The sequence below is a fragment of the Macaca nemestrina genome, chromosome 11, assembly GCF_043159975.1.
Source record: "Macaca nemestrina isolate mMacNem1 chromosome 11, mMacNem.hap1, whole genome shotgun sequence".
Classification (NCBI taxonomy): Eukaryota; Metazoa; Chordata; class Mammalia; order Primates; family Cercopithecidae; genus Macaca; species Macaca nemestrina.
The window spans coordinates 375208-389368 of NC_092135.1; the positions used below are offsets into that span (position 1 = coordinate 375208).

General features: G+C 49.2%; 1 protein-coding gene and 1 pseudogene across 1 annotated transcript in view; one reads left to right on the plus strand and one right to left on the minus strand.

Annotated features, from left to right (window-relative positions):
- Window positions 1–6319: 6319 nt before the first annotated feature.
- LOC105464156 (cryptic protein) overlaps window positions 6320–14161 on the plus strand; it is a 41177-nt gene continuing 33335 nt past the window's right edge. The window contains 1 exon segment of the mRNA XM_024787466.2: window positions 6320–6789. The gene's annotated coding sequence lies outside the window, so the exon portion shown is untranslated.
- Window positions 6418–7039, minus strand: LOC139357037 (putative uncharacterized protein encoded by LINC00242; annotated as a pseudogene).

Genomic DNA, 14161 nt, shown 5'->3' on the forward strand with positions numbered 1-14161 from the left:
CACCCTGCCCCACCCTCCGTGAATCACTGCTTCTCTTTTTCCACCTTCCAAACATTGACAGGGTGCAGCTGGCAGCCATCGAAGGACTGGCATTCTGAGGCTGCTTCAGCTGAGGAGACCTGGGGGCCATGGGTGGCAGCAGAGCTGAACACATGCTGTTTGTCCTCTGCCGGCTCAGCTCCGGCCCCTTGTAAACAACACCTCTGGGGAAGCGTGATGCTTCTGGCTAATGTGATACAACTCTCTCTTGTGCAATTGAAGACGGTTCCTCCTCTTCCCAAAAGTGGAGACACAAAGCACAAATCCCATGTGTCAGTATTCCCACTCTGGGACTCTTCTTTTATAGAGCCATCACACCTTTCTCTGATACACTTGCATGTAGGGTGACTACAGGGTTGACTATCCTGCTAATGGTGGTGCTGGGATGGGAAGAGGGAAAGAAAGAACTGACTGGTAGAGTTAGCTCATAGATACCGGTGTATCTTACCAAAGCAGTGAGGAGACCACACAGAGCTGCTGCGTGCCCTGTTTTTGCAACCTGATGATCTGGCAGAAGTTTGTGTTTGAAAATTCCTTTCTGCCACTGTTCCATGTTCCTTTCCTTTGCCTCTCTGGGTGGTGGTTTTTCACCTGCAGAGTTAACCCAGCCCTCATTCCTGAAAGGTCTTTCCCATTAGAAATCTTTCTTGTTTTGGGTAGCTGTAGGTTTCCATTGACTTGTCCCTGGACTTAGGAATACTAAGAGGTTCCCTAGAGAATCCCGTAAATTCCAGACCCTCCTCCCAGCCCCCCAATCTGTGGTGGGAGCTGTATTTCCCCAAGACAATTGAGAACAGTCCCCTCGCCATAGCAGTAAACTCTTCTGGCTCATTGGCACAAGGCGTCCAGTGCGGCTGGGTGGCAGCCTCTGCCTGCAGGGCAGTGGGCACCTCGTGTCCGTCTGTGGAAGCATCTGAGGAATGAAGACACCCAAACCAGCAGAGTCCAGAATTGTGAGTGGAGAATCCAAAACCTTGCTAGTTGTGTGGGGGCGTAATGAGAGGAGCCATTCCCGTTCCACGTGTGCCTCCACCCGTGTTTTCCGGCCATGGGAGAACCCATACCACTTGTTGACTGATGGCTCGGAGTACAGGGCACATCTTGGGCAACCCAGCAGCCTTCAAGGGGGGCCTTATCACAGCCAGCACTGCCTGGTGCTTGGGAGGCTCCCCGAGGTAGTGGGGTGTGCGCCGGGATCACGATTGTCACAGGCCTCACTGCTGAGCTCTGCTGTCAGACAGGTCTCCTGGAAGCAGTACTGGAAGCAACTCGTGCAGCAGATGAGGCTTCTGTGAGCCAGGTGCAGTGGCCAAGAGGTGTCTCTGTCCCTCCCAGAACACATGGCCCGATGTACTTGGGGGCTGGCTCTTCTTTCCAGTTGAGTTTTTCATACTAGGAATTGTGTTGGTGTCTCCCACTAGCAGATTTATACATTTAGCAGTGGACCTTAGCCAGACTAGCCTTGGAGTGAGGACGTCCATGTGGTTGAAGCCATTGACAACATCCTTCACTGCCTCCATGGCCACTTTGTTGATGAGAACATTGAGCAAGGCTGGGTGGCTGGAGAGAAAGGCTAACATGCATGAGGCAGCCATCGTGCCACCTGCCTACTGAGAGCATGGGCCCCCTCCCCTGCTGTTCTTTAGGGCCACTCAAATGAGTTAGAACGTTGCCAACTTTCACCTTCAAGTGGTGTCAGCTGTCAGCATCTTTTGAAGAAATCAAATCCAACTTTTAATTCGGGTGAGTGGTCCTAGGGAAGTCCCCGTGGGGCCAATAGGTGCATGGTGAGGGGTGCTGTCCATGCAGCTGTGGGCTCGAAGAGCATCGGAACCACTTGCTTGTGTATCTTGTGTTCCAGAACATGCCAAAGCCTAACCTGTGTGTGTGTGCGTGTGCATGCATGTGCATGCATGCTTGTGTGTGTGTGTACACCTATATACCTATTAAATATATACATCTTGCCTGAATGTAATGAAGGCATGCTCCTGCAGTTGACTCACCTGGTGACATGACAGGTCAGAAAACGCAGTCTTTGGTGGTCTGCTCAAGTTCCAGCTAGCTGTCACTAGCTGTGCCATGGTGAAGTATAGATGTTCAGTGTCCATCAGGGCCTAGAGGACAAGCTGAGAGCTGGTTCTCAGAAGAGCAATTATCTGCAGAGGAGGCTGTGGTTTTGTCCCAGAACCCTAGGTGTCTTTGCTCTGGGCCTGTCTGTGACTCTGCCATGCATCATGGGATCTAATTGCCACCACGGCCTGATGGGGAGACCAGCTTTTACATCTACCTGCTCTGGAGGCTTTGCTCTTTCTAGGCCTCATGTGAAACTGGCAGTTTGTAGGTTAATTGGAAAGTGAGCAGAGTAGCGTGTGTGGCCTAGTGGATGTTGCTTGCAGAGCTCCAGAGAGACTCAGAGTGCCTGCCCGTCTCTAGTGCCGGTGGACATGGGCACAGCACCCTGTCCTCCCCCTCACAGAGTGCATCCATACCTTCCTAGATCACGGGCCTCGGAAACTTCAAAGCAGCAGCCCTGTGCATTCTTACGAGAGTTACATCCCAGCCCAGGTGGTCATAATTTCACCAAAACAGTGGGGTGTCTTGTTTCCTGTCCACATCACTAATGTGATGGGCCATGGTGGCGTCTTGTGGAATGGCAAGACAGCCGACAGCCCTGAGCTCTAGGTTGCATGGAGGAAGTGGAGAGGTAGCACAGCCCTGATGCACTCCCACCAAGGCTGCTGCTGTCCCTGCCAGATGAGAACAAGACAGCTTCTGGACATGAGATTGCAGAAGACAAAACCTCAACCTATATCAGTAGGTACAGAGAAAAATCATCTGCCAGATCAGTGGCTGCAGACCAGAGATCTGGGACTATATTGATTTGTTCCAATAAAGAGACCACATCTGAAGTAGCAGATGCTCAGGCTCCTGGGCTGGGGTCTTGTGTCCCTGGGAGGCTCTGCTGTCTTAAGCAGTGACTCTGTTCCCTGCAGGTGCGTGGGCAGCCATGCTGCTGGGCTACCTCACCTTCCTTTGGTATTCTTTCCCCAGTTGCCCATCCTGCTTCTGATGGACACTTCCTTGGTCAGTTGCAGTATATGTCCATTCAGGTTACAGTCACAACGTATATGGCTGCAATTTGTTGTTTTTCCTTAAACAGTGTTACATGTCTCTGCTCACAATTGAAGTAACTTAGAGTTTAACCTTTAAGAGGCAAATGTCCTCTGTTCTCACCTTCCTGAGGGATCCCGCCACATTGACCATCTTGCTAGCAGGGGTCACAGGTGTAACAAGAACGGATTTCTGCTGGCTGATGGTCCACGGTATAGCGTGACTCGGGGAACCCAAGAACTCAATGGCAAAGCTACTTCAAATTCTCCTGCATGCTTGTTCTTTTCTTTTTGCCCTTTTTTCTTCTTTCTTCCCCTTCCTTCCTCTCCTTCTTCCTCTCCTTCCTTCCTTTCTTCCTCTTCCTCTTTCTCTCTCTTTTTTCCTTTCTCTCCCCCTCCCCTCCCCTTCATCACCTAGGCTGGTGTGCAGTGACACAATCATACCTCACTCCAGTCTCCAACTCATGGGCTCCCATGCTTTTTCTTTTCTTCCTTTCTCTCTCTCTCTCTCTTTTTTTTTTTTTTTTTTTTTTTTTTGAGACAGAGTTTTGCTCTTGTTGCCCAGGTTAGAGTGCAGTGGTGCGATCTTGGCTCACTGCAACCTCTGCCTCCCGGGTTCAGGCGATTCTCGTGCCTCAGTCTCCCGAGTAGCTGGGATTGCAGGCATGTGCCATCACACCCAGCTAATTTTGTATTTTTAGTAGAGATGGCGTTTCACCATGTTGGTCAGACCGGTCTTGAACTTCTACTTCAAGTGATCTACCCACCTTAGCTTCCCAAAGTGCTGGGATTACATGTATGAGCCACTGTGCCTGATCTTTATTTTCTATCTCTGCTGGCTGGCTGAATACCTTGAGCAGACCAGAATTACTGGAGGCAAAGAAAAAATGGAAGATTAGCTAAATTTGCTTTCCATCAAAAGCAATGATGAAAATGCTTCTTTTCAAAGAGCAACAGTAAATATTGGTTCAAATTCACAGGTGTTCATCCGACAGGCCATATTGGAGAGTAAAGGTAGTTGTGCCTGGTCCTGAATGCATGAACATGGAATTTAGCTACAGGATGAATATTCTGCTTTCGTAAGCTGTTTTGATGAGATGTGAAGACATGTTCTGAACAATATTAGAAGAATGCATCACCTCAGTACTTTTGGCACCTGCCCTGCCCCTGACTTTTTCCTGAGTGAACAGGAGTCACCTCCCCTTTTAAATTAAATGATGGAATAGCCTGGCCTGTTCCAAGCCCTTGCTGCTATCTCCTGTGCTCGCTCCTCTGGGTCTCCAAGCATGTGGCTGAGAATCCATTTGGGACGTCTGTTCCCCGTCCCTACCTGTGTCTATCGTTAAACGAAGTGAAGATAGTCCGGTGTGACTGGCTCTCCAAACTCTTATTTAGATTCACTGTAATGTGGACTAAACAAATGGCTTAAAATTCACTGTTTGCAGACACCCCATCCTCTGCTCCACTCAGTAGAGACATGACCTGCCCCTCGAAGCTCTGCTCATTCCACCGCCTTCCTGACAGGCGTGTGCACAGCTTCAGGAAGCTCTCTGAGGTCAGAAACCCTGTCGTTTTACCTGTTTGCACCCCCTCTTTGTGTGTCCTGAATATTTTTACTACCTTAAATGCATGCTCTTTCCCCCACAACATTTGTTTTAAATAATTTTAAAGCTACAGAAATGTTTCTAGAATAGTCCAGTGAGTTCCCACATGACAATTCAACTGTCGTCGGCATTTTGTCACACTTATTTTCCCCTTTTAATTGCACATATGTCATTCTTTTGACTGAACCATTTTGGAAGTTAGTCATTGTGAAATTTTGCCCCCAAATACTTGAGCATTATCTGTTGAGAACAAAATCATTCCCCTTCAGTTACCACACGAAGGAAATTTAACAATAACACAGCACCGTTATGGAATACATGGTCCATATAAAGTTTTTCCCAGTGTGTCTAATAATGTTGTTTATACCTTCTGTTGTTTGTTTTTATCCAAGCACCACAACTGCTTTTAGTTACTATATCTTTTAGTTTTAAAATCTGGACTAGCTCCCTTTTTGTTTTTTTCTTTCAATGTCAGAGACATTTTTGAAATATTTATGTCACCTTTACAGAATGTTCATCAAGTGACTTTTGTTAGATTGTTTCCTCAAATTTGACAGTTTTAAAGAAACATTGCCTTCGTGATATTGTCTGAACCAGTGCATCACATCAAGACACATGATTGACACAATAACGCTATGTACCACTCGGTGCATCACAGCAGGACACATGAGGCACATATGTGCTGCCATGCACTCTTCAGTGCATTACTGCAGGGCGTGTGGGCGGGGCCAGGTGTTGTTACGTCCCAGCTGGTTGCTCTGCCCTCTAGACAGTGACTGGATGGGCGCTGGACACCTGCTCCGTGCAGCCTGGGCAGCAGCTGGAGATGATGCAGGGAGGGCTGCTCAGTTGGGGCTGGAAGGTGAGGAGGACAGGGCTGGGCTGGCCGCCTTGTGGAGATAGCAGGACATGTTGAGGAAGAGTCAGGCCAGGGATGCAAAGTGTGAGGAGAAACTGCAGCGCCCTGCATGGCCTCAGCTCCCTTCTGAGGCCACGTTGACCTGAGTGCTTTCAACAAGCCCTCGAGGGAATCTCTGCTGCTTGCAGCCAAAAAGTACTGACCACTGGAAGATCCAGTCCCTGTGAGGGGATAGAGGCATGGCAGCCATCAGAAGGCAGGCAAACCCCAGAGAAGGAGGCCACGGAGGTGGCAGTGGACGACTGGTGTGCGATCTCAGCACCACAGGTTACTGGTTTTGTGGCAAGATGTGGACCTGCTGACAGCTTGGCTTCCTCGTCTGCAGAGTGTGACAGTGACATTCCCTGCCTCATTAGACAGATGTTAGGATACAGTGAGGTGGGTGCTGACCCCATTCTGGACACGTAGCATCGATGAACACCAGCTTTTACCGGATCGTTCCCTTATGCTGGGAGGAAAGAAAGGATTTGGATTTCGTCTGTCTAGAAGTCCAGCTATCTGCATGTGTGTTCAGAGGACGTTCTCGTATCTCAGGAGTGAAACCAGAGCATCCCCTGTACATCTTTCCCCCACCTCCACTCATAGCCTCGGATTCTCTGCACAGCTTTAGGTAAAGGAGCTGATGGGGAATCGGATGCCTCACCGCGTGTGCTCACTCTGGGGCCCGAGCTTAGACTAACATCAGGTTCAGCTGAGAAGGCCTCTGAACTGTGACCCCGCGCCGTGGCCGCCTGCGTCGAAGCTGCTACCTGCCCTTTGCCCTTCTCGAGGCCAGTGCTTGCCTGGAGGAGGGCTGGCAGCAGAAATGCAGCTGACCAGGTTGCATTTTCCGTACAGCCTACTCAAGGGGATACCCGTGGAGACTCATTTGTCGTTTCAGTTTTCGATGATTTGGTGGAGAAGCTCCTCTGGTGAATGGACTTGGGATTTCTTGGAGCTGCGCTGCGGGTCCACAGTGTGGCTTTCGGCCCGTGTTGCGGGGGTACTTGCACTTCCTCTGGCGGGGCACGGGGTGGCGCTCCCGGGTAAGGCAGCGGCCGGCGGAGCCGTGAGCGAGGCGCTGCCTCTCCGGCTGAAGCCAGATCCAAGGCCACCGTGAGGGGGACCCGCCATCCAGGTAAGACGTGTTGTTTCCTTGTTCCTTGGCGAATCGATGGGGACCAGGCTTCCCCAGGCGGTGAAATGAGGAACAGGGACCGCGGGGCTCGCCTGACCAGTGGGGTCTCCATCCTTCTCTGTGTTGACAAAAGACAAGAACAGACATCGCCTGAAATCTTCCCGCCTCCGTGAGGGAACCTGCGTCTGGGAAGGCGCTGCAGAGAAGTGATCGCTGAGTGAGGAAGGAGGTGCCGGGCCTCATTAATCATACCTCGGGAGGCAATGCCGGGAAGGTTCTTTGTTTAAAGAAATACTCATTTTTTTTTTTTAATTTTTAATTTAAGTTCTAGGGTACATGTGCACAACATGCAGGTTTGTTACATATGTACACATGTGCCATGTTGGTGTGCTGCACCTGTTAACTCGTCATTTACAATAGGTATATCTCCTAATGCTCTCCCTCCCCCATCCCCCCACCCCACAACAGGCCCCCGTGTGTGATGTTCCCCTTCCTGGGTCCAAGTGATCTCATGGTTCAGTTCCCACCTATGAGTGAGAACATGCGCTGTTTGGTTTTCTGTTCTTTGGATAGTTTGCTGAGTTTAAAGAGCACTTGTTGCGGACTTGCTGTGGCCATCGCCTTCAACAGCTCATCTGTAGGAGGTGCAGGCTGAATTCACACCTCCGTGTCATCCATGTGTGCCTGCTGGCAGAGGAGACAGGAGAGGCCCTCCCACCCGCGGCTTGTACGGGAAGCTCTTCGTGTCGGCTAGAGGGGTGTGGTTTGGTTTATAGCCACACCAAGTCATTTTAATACAACTCAGTTAACTGTGTTGCCTTGCAGGCTCCGAGTGTTACAGGCAGACCCGAGTCCGAGTCTTCCTACCATTCACTGTCCCCTTCTGGATTCCTAGGGACCCCAGATACGATGGCATCAATGTCAGTTAACTTGGCACTGTTTAAAATAGATCTATGATCAAATCTTAAGTTTTTCCAAATAAGACCCTGGATGAATGCAAGAAGGTCATTTGATTACTTTAAAATAAGAGTATTTTATGTTAAGTTTGAAAAAGCCAGTCATAAAACTAAACCCTGTACCAATGAATATAGTTCGTGAAGCCAGCAGCACAGGCTTATTATTATAAATATCAAGCACCACCGTTATGAGTAAGCTCATTTATTTTCAAATGAGCCTTTGCAATCGTTAATTGTTCACGTCTGTGAATATCCCCGAGACAGACAGTATTATTAACTCCATTTGAAAGGAAGAAAACTAAGGCACCGAAAACCCGTAACTCATTGCCCTGAGGGGAAAAGGAGACACTGGCAACACTGGCTGTCCTTTCACTGCATCTTCTGTTTGGTAGAGATCCCAGGACATCTGGAACATCCACACTCTCTCTCCCACTCACGGTCATGCCACCATCTAGTGCCGCATTGACATTTCCTCTCAATCTCAGGATAATCACATCGATGTAGCTCTTGGCAGGTTTGTTATCTCAATGTCTATTATCTCAAAAATTAATCCTCATAGCAACCTTAGAAAGAGGCAATATTAGCCCCATTGCATAGGAAAATGAAGGATCAGTGAGAAAGTGACAGTTCTGCCACTGGCGATGGAGGACAGGGCCATTGCGGCGAGTCAGGCCTCAGCTGCAGGTCTGACTTTATGCCACTGCCCCCATCTGTGGGCTCCAGGAGGCTGCTGTCTAAGCAGAAGGCATGGCCCATCAGGGGCCATGGGTAGTGGGCACAGAATTGAGTCATCTGCCTGCCTTCCCACCCACCTGTGTGTGTTGTTTGTTTGATTTAAGTCCTGTGAGCGTAGTTTAGGACCTTGTCCCTTCCCACAGCATAGCATAGAAAATTGGGCAAGTCCAGACCATGACTAAATCCACTTAAACCCCCCCCACCAAGACCGGCGGATTCTCTCCCTCTCCGCCTGAGATATGATGTTGCCTTAAATGGTCCAGCAGTCGCGGAGTCTCAGGGGAGCTCTCTGCCTTAGTTGGTGCATTCCAGTGCTGCTGGGTCTGTATTTCCAGGTCTTGCTTTATCCTTTTATTTTTTAAAGTAATTAATAATTCCAATCTCTCTGGCCTGCATGAAATTTATAAAATAAATGGACATGATAGGAAATAAATATTTTATGGAGCCACCGCTGTGTGCGAGACGTTCTGCTAGGGAGGCTGAGGGTCCCACAGCTTCCAGGCACCGGTCCTGGCCTAGTGGAGCTCACAACATATTGAGAAGGGAGGACGGACACCACTGACACAGCCCACGCTGCCCAGTGCCGGGTGCAGGAGGGGCAGTGGATGTAGGGGACTGAGGGCAGGGTGTGCTGGGCCTGGGCCCTGGCTCTGTTTGGGAGCCTCGTGGCTGCTCTGCTGTCTTCCTCCATGCATGGCCTGGGCCACATTGTGTGCTGTGGAGTTGTTGGATCAGACCTGGATGCTGCAACCCAAGGAGAGAGAGGAAGACAGAGCCCGGGAGAAGAACAGCACTCGGCAGTCTGACCCCTAAAAACCAAACACAACAGAAACCAAGCCAATGGCAATGGTTGAGAAGAACCAAGCCAACGTGTAGGGGAGGCCAGGGTGGTGCCCTGGGCATCCAGGGTGGAGGCACTCAAGGAAAGGAATGACCAGAAACACAGCTGGGGAGGCCCGGAAGGCCAGGGGCTCAGGCTGAACTGTCTCAGGGGTCCCAGGGGACTGACGGGGGAGTGAATCGTCAGAGGTGGTCAGAGCCACAGATTCCTGGGGGACATGTGCTGTGGCTCAGGATGGAGAAAAGGTGGGCTGAGGTCGGGATAGTCGGTTCAGTCCAGTGCACAAAGGCGTCTGGAGGAAGAGAAACTTTACAGCCCATGTCCTGGAGGGGCCGCAGACAGGAAGCACCCGGTGCTGGAAACCACAAGCTGCTCCTTTTCATTGATGAAGAGGGGAGTGGGGAACATAGGGCGAATTTCAGTGTCTACTGTAAAGAGGAAGGATTTACCTGATATGGTGTTGCTGTGTGATCTGGGCAAAGCTAGGGGAGCTGGTTTTCGAGGAGTGAAGAGATAGGGTGGGGAGGGGGTGATCCGGAGATGGGTTTGGGAAACATGAGGGGATCCAACTGTGAGAGACCAGAGGCACCCTGAGGACAGTGGAGCCCGGTTCTTTTCTCTGCAAATAAATCTCACTTTCCTACATCTCAACACATGAGGCAGCTCACCCCAGTTTCTTGTTCTTTCTCTAAGGGGGTTTGGCCTTCCATTGCCTCTAAATGGGGGAAAAGCTAATGGGGCTCACGTCCATGGAGGGGAGTTCAGGATGAGGCTGGTGGTTCAGGCATCCTATGAGCCCGAGGGGAGGCCGCTGGCCTTGTGGTGCTTACGGAGACTTGCAGCGGCTGTGATCCACATTGGGGGTGAGAAGAAACAAGACGTGAGGCTGCAGACACCCGAGAGGCACTGTGGGGGCAGCACCCCACAGGCAGAGGCAAACGGTGGGCATGCAGTTTCCCTTCCCATCTGGTGTCCACTGGCAGCTGGCAACCCCATGCGGAGACCTTTGGTGCCTGCGCTATCCCCACCCCCTTTTACCCAGGGCCCCTGATGTGCTCGGCTCTGCCTGGCACGAATCCCAACAACTCTCCCTGCCTCCTGCTTGTGCGAAATGAGCAAATGTGAAATTGCCCAGGATTGAAGAGCTCAGGACCTTGAATTCCAAGAGCCAGGGAGAAATACTCTGTTGTTCTTTAGACCCAACAAGCCAAATCTGTTCACGCCAAGCCTTCATTCCCAAGGCAACCCTCCCTTTTGACGGTCCTAAGGTGTTGCCACCTAATTTCATGACTTTTGCCACTGCAAAGGCTTCCCAAATTCGTACTGGGGCCACGCCTCTCAAAACGGATACAGGAAGGAGTCCAGATTCTCCTCTCCAGACACTCGGGCAGTGCATCGGAAGTGAATCTGAGATTAAACCCGTGTATCTTAGCTCCTCAGTGCTCCCCTTCATCATTTCTTGAACATACGTAGTAGCATGTCCTGGTCTTCTTGGCAGTCTCCTTAGGGATGTAGGGGAAAGGCCATTTTCATATCAACTTTCTTTATGTTGCCATGAATTAGCTGCTTGCTGACTAAACTTCTCAGACAAAAATCACACACTTCCCGAGTATTCACCCTTTCACACCACAGTCACCTGCTCTAGTATTTGCACACAGTTACATGATTATCAAAACTGCAGTTCAACTAAACGCTCTAAGTGCAGGTAAAGGTCTGTCCTCAAGGTGCTGGTTGAAGCAGGTGAGTGGAACAGTTCCAGGTCCCTGCCGTTCCGGGGTGTCAGTATCAGCTCTGTTCAGGGGTAACAGACAGCAAGGCCCCAGCCAGGAGAGGCCAATGGGATGAGAGGGAGAGGGAGAGCTCAGAGGTGGGGCAGGAGCCCCAGGATGGGGGACGCCAGAGCCTTGGCAGGTGGCCACCTCAGGACCGGGAAGCTCCCCAAGCCAGGGGTTCTTTCCCTCCCAAGAGCAAGACTGATAGGAGGCTTGGGAGTCAGGGGCGAGGACAGATGGTGGCAGGTGCAGGGGGTGAAGGGGCCCTGCCTGGGATAAGATGGCAATGGAGCTCAAGGAAATAGAAGCAGCCACGTGGCCACAGTGGCCACAGTGCAGGAGCAGGTGCTGCTGGGGAGCTGGGCCCCAGGCTTTATCTACACTGTCTCGCTGTAAGTCCTCTCCCAACTTGGCACCATCGTCTGACTCCACACATTGCCATAGCCCTGCCAGGCAGGTGCTTGCAAAGGCCACAGAGCCATTGAGTGGGTGCAGGAGGGAAGCACACCAGGAATTCGGCCCTGGTCTGAGGCAGCAGGGGACAGTTGACTGTGGTCAGCAGGGCCTGAACCCCAGCTCTGGAGCCTGCGAGCCACCCTGAGAGTGCAGAAATCTGAGTGCCTGGGGCCATGTGCAGAGTGTGGCCATGTCACAGCTGTGGCTTCAGCATTCAGAGCCTCTGCCTCCACTGGGGATGAATGCAGGTTTCCAACATCTCTGTTTGGGCGGTGCTGATCTTTTTCCTAACTGGCGACTTACTGGTTCCAGGAGAGTTCTGGGCAGGCTGCAAATGTCTGCGTTAAAACAGCTCTGCTGGGCTAAGACAGGACAGAAGCAGACAGCAGGTGGAGGAGACACACTTTCCTATCCAGCAGAACCTGCGGCAAGCTCCACAGCGCTCTCCAGTCTTGCTTCCAGGAAGGTGGTTAATTCCATCTGGTCAGTATTTCCACACCGCGCGAGCCTCCACTTCCTGGGCTTGCCACTTAAATGAGTCCAGAATTGCCTCACCACCCTTTTACTTGCAGAACCTGGCCTTCGTGTTGTGGGGATGATTAGGAAAGAAATTTGCTTCAGGAAATGGCCAGAAAGGGGTTCCACAGAACTGGCTTATGAAATAGTTTTGCAGAATCTGTACTTAGGAAGCTGGAAACAAAGGCAAAAGAAAAAATAGAAAATCTTATTGTAGAAAATATGCTTTGCAGTGTTTGAAAATGCTGTTCTTGTTAAATTAACCCATTAATAAATACAAACCACTTAACATTTGCTTTTTAATTGTTGTCTCTAGTGCCAAAATAATTAGTCTGTGAAGCCAGTGGGAGTCTGTCTAGTTGGAAAATAGTAGTATTTATTCTTTGAGGCCCCAAACATCAAAGAAAGTGTTGTTTAAATAAAAAGATGGGGTGTAAGCATGCGAGGTGAGTGGACAATGGGAAATTACTTAATGGGTACAATACTCATCTTTTGGGTGAACACTAACAGCTCAGACTTCAGTACTGTGCAACATATCCATGTAACAGAATTACACCTGTACCCCCTACATTTATAGAAATAAAAAAGATGCATCATAAACTGAACAAAACAGCCTATATCTTGAAGAAATCATGCTTGAAAAGTGATAATTTCACTCTCTAAAATTTAATTTTTAATTTTAAATTATTGTATGGGAGATAACTCCCATGGCTCAGAAATGAAAAACATGAAAAGCATTCAGTATAGTCTGTTCTCCGTCCATGTCCTCCTCTGTCTGGTTTCATTGCACTCATCTGTGTAACAAAGTCTTTCTTATTGATTTCTAGGAACTCTTTATATGTGGCACTAAGGGCATGAGTTATGGTTAACTTCTTGTGCATCCCTAGAGCTTCCTGATGCAGATGCAAACACACAGGAATGTGAGTGCTCACCTTCATCTTCTCTGTGTTTTACACAAATGGTGGCAGATTACATGCACTTTACCACACTTTGCTCTTATAAATTGGATAATCCCCCATATGAATACATGTAGCATTCCATTTTCTTACAGCTGTGGAGTATTTCGGTCCCACACTGGATGGATGATTGGAGTTGATAGACACAGATTCTTTCAAATCTTTTGTTTATCTGTATAACAGATAATGCTGTTCTCTTGCTAATATATCATTTTGCATCTGTCTTTAGAATCAGTCGTGAAATTGCTGGGTCAGAGGACACATATCTTGGTAATTCTGTAGGTGTTGCCAAATTATCCTGCCTGTGGTCATGCGATTTGCTCTTCCCAGGCGTGAAGGCCACTGCTTCTCCGCGGCTCCTTACCTGCACATCTGGATGTCTTCTGACATTTGCTGATTGAATAGGTTTCCTATTCTATTATTAGTAAGGCTGACCATCTATTTAGTTTATTTTCACTGGATCATTCCATCAAAGTTTTTTGCCTATCGATCTATTGAGTTTTTTTATCTTTTTCTTTCTTATTGATTTTTTGGAGCTTTTAATATATTAAGGATGTAACTTATGATAAGAGGTGAAAATACATTCTTTCCCTCAGTGTCTGTCTTGATTTCTTAATTTGCTGATGGTAGTTTTTCATGCAGAAATTCCTATTTTTGTGTAGCTTAACTTACAAATTCTTTTATTGCATTTGGATTTTTCAGTTTTAATTTAAAAAATCATGGAATTTGGCCGGGCGCAGTGGCTCAAGCCTGTAATCCCAGCACTTTGGGAGGCCGAGACGGGCGGATCACAAGGTCAGGAGATCGAGACCATCCTGGCTAACACGGTGAAACCCCGTCTCTGCTAAAAAATACAAAAAACTAGCCGGGCGAGGCGGCGGGCACCTGTAGTCCCAGTTACTCGGGAGGCTGAGGCAGGAGAATGGCGTGAACCCGGGAGGCGGAGCTTGCAGTGGGCTGAGATCCAGCCACTGCACTCCCGCCTGGGCGACAGAGTGAGACTCCCTCTCAAAAAAAAAAAAATCATGGACTTTGTCCATGATTTCTTTTAGTATTTTTATGTCTTTACTTACAACATTTAAATATTTTATCTTTTTGAAATTTATTTTTATATACATTGTGGGACATGGGTGCAACTTT